Here is a 12264-nt window from a genome sequence, read left to right as displayed (position 1 = left end):
AAAATAACTATACAAGAGGTCTTTAGAGGCCCTGCTGTATATGTGAAATGAATCAACTTTAAATCCTTTAACGAGAATCTGTTATGGAGGGCAAGTCTGATGGTGCCTTCACTGTGACTCACCAGGTTGGTCACCTCCTCAAGGAGGCGAGAATCTGTTATGGAGGGCAAGTCTGCCATTGTGAGTGACCACGGGGGGTAATGGCCGGGAAATCCTGGTTCGATTCCGGTCTGGAGTGGGAGCCTAAGTGTGCTCACTTAGGTAGGTGGGTGCACTGTGAACAACAGGTAGGTAGGAATATGCAGTAATGGGTATTACAATGTGCACCTGTCACACAGGTAGTCACTGAATGTGCTGTGCCTGGCAGTGGCACACACACAGTATGAATTAGCAAGGCTGTCTATGCAACACAAGTGTCAGTGGGACACACAGAAAAAAAAATACATCACAAGAACAAGATTAACTCTCAAAAGAGCTGTTGTGGGGTGCTATTTTAGCAATAAGTATCAGCAAGGAGCAAGCTAACAAGCCTACAAGAGCCTAACTAATCTTTCCCTATGAGAGAGTCTGATGCAGCTGTCCCTTCACTTATTACTGCAGGCACACGAGTGAGTGTAATGGCCGGCGGGGCCTGCCTTTTATAAGGGGGGGGAGTGGCTCCAGAAGAGAGTGTAGCCTGATTGGCTACAATGTGCCTGCTGACTGTGATGTAGAGGGTCAAAGTTGACCCTAATGGTGCACAATGGGGGCGAACCGTACTTCCTGAAACGTTCGCCTAACATGGCGAACGCGAACCACTGGAAGTTCGCCGGGAACAGTTTGCCGGCGAACCGTTCGGGCCATCTCTAATAATTACTAGAAGATTAGTAGCAAAGAAAATATTCTCATATTTTTATTTTCAGTTATACATTTTTTTATAACATTGCATCATTCTCTAATATTTGCAGTTTACACAGTACTCTGCATTCTAATTGATTTTACAGAGCAGCCCAATGAACTATTGACCTGTCCTCTGGAAAGAAAAAGAAAGTAGAGTGACTGATTCAATTCAGTTCAGATAACAAGCTTCAGAAGACAGAGCTCTCTGCGACCGTTTGAACGTCGTGGAGCTCAATGGCTTTTGTTGCATAGATAACAACTGGAGTTTCTTAACTATTCCTGTACTGGAAACAATATTAGACTCTGATCCTTTGTCTCTGATCCTAATGTTTTATTTCTTAGCTGTGCTACACATGCAAATCATTATATCATAATTTTTTTCCACTTCAGTGTGCTCTTTAAAACTGTGGCACTTGTTGTATAAGTTTACCCAATAAAATGCATGTACAATTAAACAATACTTGGAAAAGATATTACCAAAAAAAAAAGGCCTAAATTGTCCTGAACAAAATAATACATGAAAACACAAAAATGGATATGCACAGGAATGGAAAAGAATCGTGAACAGCCCATTGGTTTTAATCATATTCATCATATGTGCGGTGGTGTGCATTTCCCACTATGCGCAAAAATGCATACAATTTTAAAGAGAACCAGAGACGTTGGAAAAAAGCTTTTATACATACCTGGGGCTTCCTCCAGCCCCATAAGCCTGGATCGCTCCCACGCCGCCGTCTCCCGCTGCCTCTATCCACTGGTACCGGGTCCCGTACTTTCGGCCAGTCGAGCCAGTCGATGCAAGCGCAGTGCGTCACTTGCGGCGGACGCGGCCAATTGTATGCAAGAGCAGGGACTCCTCCATATCTATACGCATGCGCCTCCATACTACGCAGGCACATGCGTAAGGATATGGAGGGAGTCCCTGCTCTTGTGTACAATTGGCCGCGTCCGCCGGAAGACACGGGACCCGGTAGCGGCAATAGAGGCAGCGGGGGACGGCGGCATGGGAGCGATCCAGGCTTATGGGGCTGGAGGAAGCCCCATGTATGTATAAAAGCTTTTTCATTTTTTCAGTACTGTTCGTCTCTGGTTCCCTTTAAGTGTGTGCCCTGCCTATGTGGTCTACTTAGTAACAAGGAAATATGATGCATATGAAATAAAATTACATTTTGTAAAATAAATCAGCTTGGAGCACTCGCAAGCCACTAATTAAATTGATGGTTAAAAGGTTAACTGCGTGAAGATGTATAAAGGAATGGTGCTTTTTTTAGGCTAGCAACAGAATCATTGAAAACACTTAAATAATTATCAGCATTACACATTTCAATCTTAGTGGTATGATTCAACTTACTAAAAATAACTGTGCATATACTAGTAATTTACACAATACTGAATGTTGTGCTAAGTGATTTATTAATATTCTCAGGGTTACACTCTGCCTGTATGCATTTAGAAGAGGCACCTGGATAAGCATGGAGAGCACTTAAAACCAGATAACTAGTAAAATTCTATTTCACAAACATGTAAATGTATTTAACTACTTAAAGCAAACCTGAAGCAAAAATAAACGTACGAGATTATAAATAGTATGTGCAATACAGTTAAGAAATAGAACATTAGTAGCAAAGAAAACAATTCTCATGTTGTTTTCTCAGGAGAGTTAAAAAACTTCAGTTGTTATCTATGCAAAAGAGCATCTCTGAGTTCTTCAACCCACTGGGTTGAACACAATCCTCTTTTCTGAAGCACTTAAACAGCCAAGAAACAGTGGGAGACAGCTTGAGATAAGGTTTTACTGCACAAAAGTTCAAAGGGTCATTATTTCTGCTTTGTTGTATAGCTTAAAAGACAGAGTGTGGTTTCTAAACAGCAAATATGACAGAATGATGCAATGTTATTTAAAAAAAAACTAAATAAGGGAAAATATACAAATATGAGATTCTTTTCTTTGCTACTAATGTTGTAGTCATTATCCGTACTACACAACCAATTCATTATAATTTTTTTCTCGCTTCAGGTTTGATTTCATGTGCTCATGCAAGCACTCTTGAGATTTGATAATCAATAAGCAGCCATCAATAAAAATAAATTTGTTATTAACTGGCAGAAAAATTCACAATTTTGCGTGAACCATATTAAACGCTATCTCCTTACAAAAACTAACGCGTTTCAGCAGACAGATGGTAATGTAACATAAGGCATATATTTCTTGATCTTAGCAATCCAGTAACAAGGGAATAAAAGAGAACACAAGTGTAGATCTATGGGTTCTGGTAGTAAAGTTTACTATCAGAAAATGATCTGCGGGTCCCCTTGTATCACAGATGCTGCTACCTGTATAGAACAGTGCTGAATATGGAGACAGAAAGGACAAACAGCTCACACTGTGATACTAGTAGGTGAGGGCTCTAGGCCCTATAGGAAAGGTCTCACCTGGTTGTCGAGGCTGGAGAAACCTATATAGGTTTGCCAGCTGTCATGCTTGTGTCTCTCGCAAAGTACTCCATATGATCCGCACCATCCAAAATGTATCTTTATTTATAGCTCTTTAAAACATAATACAAAATTGTAAAAAGTCCATCAGTGGGTCTGTGCAAAGTGATGACGCACAGGCGTTTTGGGCTGTAACAGGTCCTTTCTCAAATCATGATCAGCCCACAATGATTTCAAATCGATATAGCAACTCTTTTAAAGCCCCAGAGAGGACCACATAGAAGACTGCAAAATTAACATACATACATATTCATATATCCCAGAAGCCAATCAGATCTCTAATCTGGCTACACAGAATGTTTTTATATAATAACTTAATAGGCAAACAAAAAGCCCCCTAATACAAGTATATACATACACAACCTGTGTCAGGATACTCACCATAATGCCTCACATGTATAATCACATGTGCAAAAGCAAAGTTATAAACCGGATCATTGTATCCAATAACAGGAATGCCTACTGCGTCCGCAGTAGGACTTTGTCCAATTAATGAGGGTCCTCCAAAATGCTCCACCTCCACTCTAGCTTGAATACTAAACACCACTAATAGTGGCCAAAAAGAACAAATGGCCGTGATCAAGCTACACACTGCAAAGAACGTTGGCCAATGGGGGAACAAACCTCCCAGCCAATAAAATGGCCGCCGACCGCGTCCACCAGACATCAAGGCAGCATCTGAGCCAATGGCATCTCAGCCGGCAACGTCCGCTCTCCGTTGTCTTAGGAGCACGTGACCACGGGGATCCGCGTCACGTGCTCCTATCAACCAATAACAGCGCGGCCGACAGCGTCCGCACCAAAGGCAGGGCGCATCCCAGTGCAACATATAGGAAGCGCGTGACCATGGAAGTCCGCGTCACACGCTTACCATCAACCAATCGCGGCGTAGCCGGCAGCTTCCGCAATCTAAGCGGACCAAATGACGCATCATTCAGCAGCGTGTACCCTAAAGCACCGCCTACATTTAAATTAGCCATGTGGAAACGTAAACAGTTCGAAGTGCCCCCCACAGACTGGACAATGTAACGAAATCCTACAGGAGGCTTAAGTATAAATATTGTTAGATGGGCAGAGGAGGTGGAGACACAAAACATACACGTATATAAATAATAATAATCCCTACATATCAAATCCACCACCTTGTCCCGGCACACAATGGCCCCTACTGGGAAGGGAATAAAACAATGTATATTATCAAATAACAGCAGTCAAATCGTAATCCCTATTGAGGCCCTTAGGTTCACAGGTCTCCAGCTTATTAATCCAGTAAAACTCTCGTAAAGCTAACAATCTATGTCTATCTCCCCCCCCCCCCCTCCTTGGATGTGGTATCCCTTCAATCACCTGGACACGCAATTGTGACAGAGAATGATTTTGCTTATAAAAATGGTCAAATACAGCTAAATCCCTATTTCTGTTCCTGATGCTCGATTTGTGGGAAGCCATACGGTCCTTCAAGGGTTGGGTCATCTTCCCCACATATCCCAGACCACAGGGACATTTTAGTAAATAAATGACAAATCGGGAGTCGCAATTATACAACCCCTTGATTTTATACTTAGTCCCTCGGCTGGGGTGGGTAAAGATATCCCCCTTGACCATATAGCTATACAGATGGCAATTTAAGCATGGATAATTACCATTTATTTTGATAACTATCTCTTCCATAGGGCCCAAGTCATTTCTCTCCGGTTTATCCCCTAGTGATGGAGCTCTTTTATAGGAAAAGAGAGGATAATCATGGAATTCTTTTACTGTTGGAAGACCCTGTCTCAAAATCGGCCAATGTCTATTAATGATATGTGCAATTCTATCGGATAATACATTATATGTCATCACACAAGGAATCCTTTCTGACATCCCCAATCTAATTTCACCCCGTTTCCCACCCATATGGCCTCTAGATCTAAATTTGAAATTATCCTTCAAACAGAATGAAGGATATTTCCTCGCCAGGAATTTATATTTCATCTCATCCAGGCGTTTCTCTCTCAACACCGGATCACCTACTATTCTAGCTATACGCTTAAATTGACCCTTAGGTATGTTATACACAGTATGTGGCGGGTGAAAGGATTCAAAATGGAGGATAGAATTTCTGTCCGTTTCTTTGACATACAAGTCAGTCATCAACCTACCCCCTTTCTTCATAACCAAAGTATCTAAAAAGCTAACACTCTGTTGGTCAGCATGGACAGTGAGTTGCATGCAAGGGCATTTGTCATGTAGTTCCAGAACAAAAACGTCAAGGCTCGAACGTCCTATTCGTCTGGAGGGGCACGGAGAGTTCCCTAAGAGACTTTCTGAGCAGCATTAATGACAACGATAGGAATATCCATTTCACAGCAACCACCAGTCGAGAAACCGTTAACTTTTTGGACCTAAAGATTTATGTAGAGGATGCATTTTTAAAAACCAGTACCTATAAAAAGCCCACTGATGTGAATGGCTATATCCTCGCGACAAGCTGCCACCTCCCTGTATGGCTTAATAATGTCCCAAAAGGACAATTTATCAGGTTAAAAAGAAATTGTACGGATGATAAACAGTACAGAAAGGAGAGAGACATATTGGGTGAACAATTCCAACAAAAAGGGTACGATGAAAAAATAATCGAGCAGGCGAAACAAGCCGTAGAACAACTAAATCGTAAAGATCTCCTTGTTAAAAGATGTAGAGATACAACTAAGGATCATAGTTTAAAGATTAATCTTAAATACTCTGCACAGAGCCATGCAGTCAAAAAATTGATCGCGAAACACTGGCATATATTAAGAGAAGATAGGTCTTTGAATGAATTATTGTCTGATTATCCAGAATTTATCTATAGGAAACCTGGGAATGTAGGTCTAATGGTTGCAACAGCAGCCATGAACCAGAAAGATAAAGTACAATTACAGTCAGGTGGCGGATTTGTAAGATGTGGGAGATGTAAAAACTGTCAGAGTACCCAGGGCTATAAAAAGATTGAAACAGTAGAAGGCCCATCAGAAAAGTATACTATTAAACAGTTGATAACTTGTGACACTAAGGGGGTTATATACTGTCTAATTTGTCCCTGTGGGAAAAAATATATTGGACGAACAAAAAGAGAGCTCCATAAAAGGATAGGGGAGCATTTTAACAATATACGGAAAGGCTGGGTTGAACATCCCCTCTCTAAACATTTTAAGAAATATCATGCTTGCAGTGTACATAAAATAATATATTTTGGTATTGAGGTGATCAAGCGGGACACAAGGGGAGGGGACTTTATAGCCAAGATGTCTAGAGCTGAAAGCAGATGGATCTTCAACTTGGAATCCCTTGCTCCTAAGGGATTGAATGAGGAAATGGAAATCTTTGGCTTTTTATGAGGACTGTATATGATAGAGTAAGTTATGTAATAGTATGTAAGGGGAGTCATTATGGTGATCCTGAGGAGCATTGGTGTCCTTTGGTTTTTTATTATTATTATTTTAATTTTATATTTATATTTATTTTCATTTTTTTCTCTATTCTCATTTTTTGATCTATATTTATTTATTTTTATTATTTTTTATTTTTTCCTTACCCACTGTATAGTCTAAGTATCCATGTATGGACTTTCGGGTCGTGTATGCAATATCACATACATGCATATTGAGGCAAGTTCCATATGCATATATATAGCTAATGGTTTTTTGCACTAGATGTTAACTCGAGTAATTGAATAACTTTATTTGGAGAGGAACAAAGGGGAAAAGGGGGCGGCACAAAGAAAGGAGGAAGAGGAGGATCCTATAGGATTTATAAAGATGGAAGCCACTAGTGAACAGGAGGTACTGATTCTGAGGAAGACAATAGTTATTGTCGAAACATGTCAATCAAAGTCAGTCTGTAGGGGCGCCCCATTGACTGCTGAAGTACCGAGCACTAGGAGGTTTGACTGACATCTGAAGTTGATGCTAAAAAATCTGCTGTTTATTTCAACTCTTGCAATCCAGGAAGCGCTGTGGAACGCATCCAATCCAGGAAGCGCCGTGGAACGCAAAACAGCAAGGTGAAAACCCGGAGCTTAACACAAAATAGAGTGGACCAATACGCAGCTCCATACCACTGGGAAAAGACGTGACGTCACCGCGCAGGAGCGCTCTGAGTTGTATGACTGGAGAGTCCGGCGAGTTCCCGCGAGACTATAGGAGAACTCGGCCGGTGACACCGTCCAGTACCTACGTGGAGCCACGGAGATCAAAGCGTAGCTCGCCGCTACCCAGGTCGGGAGTTCAAAACGAACTAAGCATCAGGAATACCACAGTGTCAGGTGACATCAACCCTTTTTTTTCAAAACCCACCAAACAGTATATATAGTGCATATTTGTGGACAACAATTTGTTTGGGACATAAACATATACAGGGAAAGCTGATAACAGCCACGGAACTGTGGGATTGATTAGAGATACTCTTTCAGTCTTTTAGTATTTTTAAAGAAAAACCCTGCGGAGTCTCTAAGTATATATGTAATTTACACATTTTTTAATGGACACCATATGACTCCCATGCATGTGTGGATACAGTGTGATTGAGGGTAATGCATGTGCATTATGCATGTAATTTTGACTTTTATAATAAAATATTGATCCATTTATTATCGATTAATTCTCCATCCATATTATTCAGCACCTGCGCACCCATAATTAGGATTTGAAAGTAGTGTTTTTTAAGGTGGGAGGAGGGGGATACCCACCTCATCTGGGAAGCAGCAGGTGGGCAGTATCAGGATCTTTTTAGCTTTATTCAGGCAGCGCCATCTAACTTTTGTTGTGTGAATTGTTTCTGTTACACCCCCTAGAATGGCAGCAGCGGATACTATCTGGGACTTTAGGAATAATCAAAAACTTAGGATTGACTCCTTCTTTAACCAACAGGATATTGATGTTTCAGAGGGAGTATACTGGGAAGATGTGGCATTTAATCTCAGGAATCTAGAAAAATTACTTATTAAAGAAACCAAAAATCAGTGGGAAGTAGCCACACTAGAGTCTAGACCAGTATTTGTTGTGGGAAATATCACCGGTAGACCGTCTGACTATAACTAAACAATTGGCAGCAGACCTAGCGACTCCAGAGATACAACAAGAATGGGACCGCATGTTCCATGAATTTTCACTACATGTTATGACTTTTATAAGAGATACCAGGAGAAGCCAGTGTTTTAAATTGGGTAATGAAATCTCTAAAGTTAAACAAGATATGGAACCATTTAGTAAAATTCCAGACTATCAAAAACTTGAGAAAAGTATTCAGAACAGATTAATTACTCTGGAGGAAGAAATCATCCAGAAAAAAATGAAGAAATTTACAAGGGATTCCATCCCAATACAAACACTGGCGATCTCTAAACTAGATAATTTGACCCCAGATGTAGAATGGAGTGTTCATGACGGTTCCTATGAGACCATAGATGCGACCGGTGTGGATGCAGCATCGCTTTCAGAACAAGAGGAAAGCGATGTAGATTGGAACGAGATAGCGAATACAGTGGGGGAAACACCTATTTCAGGGGCCCACTGGGGGGAGACCGTAGAAGATACCCCACAATATGGGACTGAGCAAAATAGATTTGTAGAATTAAGTACCATCATAGAAAATACGTTGGAAGAAGAATGGGAATCTCCCTCAATAAAGAATAATAATAAGAAAAAGGTTAACAACAGAAATAAAGATAAAAATAATCAAAAGAAAAACAAAACTAAAGAACGAATTAAACATAAAAAGAAACAAATGGAAGATACAAGTAAAGGGAAATATGAACAAAATAGTAACCCCCCTATGGAGGTTTATCCCAACATACCTGTACATAACAGATACTCCCCACTTGCCCTCAGAGAAGATAGATCTGGAGGGGTGGGTGGGGGGACGGTTTTCAGGAGATCTCCGCCCCACACTAGATCTAGAGGAAGAAGTCTTCAGGGTGAGTATGGTTCGGGGACCCAGGAAGTCAGACAGCAGAGACCCAATAGAAGATCAGAACCTGATACAGGGGGACCCCCACAGCACACTAGATCAAGAAACAACCCAAAGAGTCAATATCACCTCAGGACAGGGGCATGGAGAGATCCAGGTGAAAGCCAACATAGACCCCTCCGGAATACCTATAAAGAAAGAAGCCCAAATACGATAAAAAAATATTTTTTAGCCAAAGGAACAGACTACCATCTCCCAAAAAACGGGGCAGGAAGAGGGGGTGTAGAGGAGGGAGGAGGTCCAAGACCAAAATACAGGTAGACATTACTGTTAAAACAGATCAAGAAAGGGGGATATTTAACCTCAGCACAGTGGAATTAAAAGAACCAGAAAAAGATGTACTAGAAAAAGGATTGAAATTTGCACCTACAGCAAAATTAAATAAATTTGAAACCTACATAGACATCAAAAGATATACCAGGAAATTGTGTCTAAAAAAATACTTCCAAAAAAACCCAATAGTACCAAAAGATAAGACCAGCTTCTTCCAACACACAACTCTAAAAAATCCCTCTCGTTTTCACCCCATAAATGAAATGAGTAAGGAAATGTTACTCTTTGAGAGAAATATTGAAAAGGGTCTAAGGAGAATAAAACCCCATCCCTCATTTTTGAGTAATCTAACTAAAAAAGAGAACCAGGCACTTAAAGACCTGCAGAATAACAAACAGGTGACAATAAGACCTGCCGACAAGGGGGGTGGAATTGTGATACAGGACACTAATGATTATAAACGAGAGGCATACAGGTTACTGAATGACACGACAACATATAGACGCCTTAAGAGTGATCCGAGTGGGATATTTGGCAAAGAAATGGAGACTTTTTTGAAAAGGGGTAAAGAGGAAGGTGTATTAAACATGAAGGAATTTGAGTTTGTTAATGTTGCATATCCAAGAACAGCGTTGTTCTATCATATGCCAAAAATCCACAAATCTTTAGTGGATCCTCCAGGTAGGACGATCGTATCGGGTATTGGATCATTGACCTCCAATCTATCAAAATATGTAGACACCTTTCTTCAAAAATATGTCAAAGGTACCCCGGCCTACCTGGAGGACTCCAGGCATGTTCTCAATCTTCTGAACGAGTTAAGGTGGGAGGAGAGTTGGATATTGGGTACTTTAGATGTTACAGCATTGTATACCGTGATTCAACACGATCACGGAGTACAGGCAGTGGAGTATTATCTTGCTCGGGATTCGGATTTAGAGATGGAACAGAAACAATTTATTGTGGATGCTATAAAATTCATACTCGGTCATAATTTTTTTGAATATGAGGGGGAGTGGTTCCTCCAGACGAGTGGGACGGCGATGGGGACCAGGTTCGCTCCGGGATATGCCAATTTGTTTATGGCGTATTGGGAGGCGGGCAATGTTTTCTGCCCGGATGGTCCCGGGGAGAGCCTGGTCCTATGGAAAAGGTTTATAGATGACGTCCTATTCGTCTGGAGGGGCACGGAGAGTTCCCTAAGAGACTTTCTGAGCAGCATTAATGACAACGATAGGAATATCCATTTCACAGCAACCACCAGTCGAGAAACCGTTAACTTTTTGGACCTAAAGATTTATGTAGAGGATGCATTTTTAAAAACCAGTACCTATAAAAAGCCCACTGATGTGAATGGCTATATCCTCGCGACAAGCTGCCACCTCCCTGTATGGCTTAATAATGTCCCAAAAGGACAATTTATCAGGTTAAAAAGAAATTGTACGGATGATAAACAGTACCGAAAGGAGAGAGACATATTGGGTGAACAATTCCAACAAAAAGGGTACGATGAAAAAATAATCGAGCAGGCGAAACAAGCCGTAGAACAACTAAATCGTAAAGATCTCCTTGTTAAAAGATGTAGAGATACAACTAAGGATCATAGTTTAAAGATTAATCTTAAATACTCTGCACAGAGCCATGCAGTCAAAAAATTGATCGCGAAACACTGGCATATATTAAGAGAAGATAGGTCTTTGAATGAATTATTGTCTGATTATCCAGAATTTATCTATAGGAAACCTGGGAATGTAGGTCTAATGGTTGCAACAGCAGCCATGAACCAGAAAGATAAAGTACAATTACAGTCAGGTGGCGGATTTGTAAGATGTGGGAGATGTAAAAACTGTCAGAGTACCCAGGGCTATAAAAAGATTGAAACAGTAGAAGGCCCATCAGAAAAGTATACTATTAAACAGTTGATAACTTGTGACACTAAGGGGGTTATATACTGTCTAATTTGTCCCTGTGGGAAAAAATATATTGGACGAACAAAAAGAGAGCTCCATAAAAGGATAGGGGAGCATTTTAACAATATACGGAAAGGCTGGGTTGAACATCCCCTCTCTAAACATTTTAAGAAATATCATGCTTGCAGTGTACATAAAATAATATATTTTGGTATTGAGGTGATCAAGCGGGACACAAGGGGAGGGGACTTTATAGCCAAGATGTCTAGAGCTGAAAGCAGATGGATCTTCAACTTGGAATCCCTTGCTCCTAAGGGATTAAATGAGGAAATGGAAATCTTTGGCTTTTTATGAGGACTGTATATGATAGAGTAAGTTATGTAATAGTATGTAAGGGGAGTCATTATGGTGATCCTGAGGAGCATTGGTGTCCTTTGGTTTTTTATTATTATTATTTTAATTTTATATTTATATTTATTTTCATTTTTTTCTCTATTCTCATTTTTTGATCTATATTTATTTATTTTTATTATTTTTTATTTTTTCCTTACCCACTGTATAGTCTAAGTATCCATGTATGGACTTTCGGGTCGTGTATGCAATATCACATACATGCATATTGAGGCAAGTTCCATATGCATATATATAGCTAATGGTTTTTTGCACTAGATGTTAACTCGAGTAATTGAATAACTTTATTTGGAGAGGAACAAAGGGGAAA

Source organism: Hyperolius riggenbachi, chromosome 1 (assembly GCF_040937935.1).
Source record: "Hyperolius riggenbachi isolate aHypRig1 chromosome 1, aHypRig1.pri, whole genome shotgun sequence".
NCBI classification, from domain to species: Eukaryota; Metazoa; Chordata; class Amphibia; order Anura; family Hyperoliidae; genus Hyperolius; species Hyperolius riggenbachi.
The sequence above is the reverse complement of the archived record's forward strand: the minus strand, read 5'-3'. Positions refer to the sequence as shown.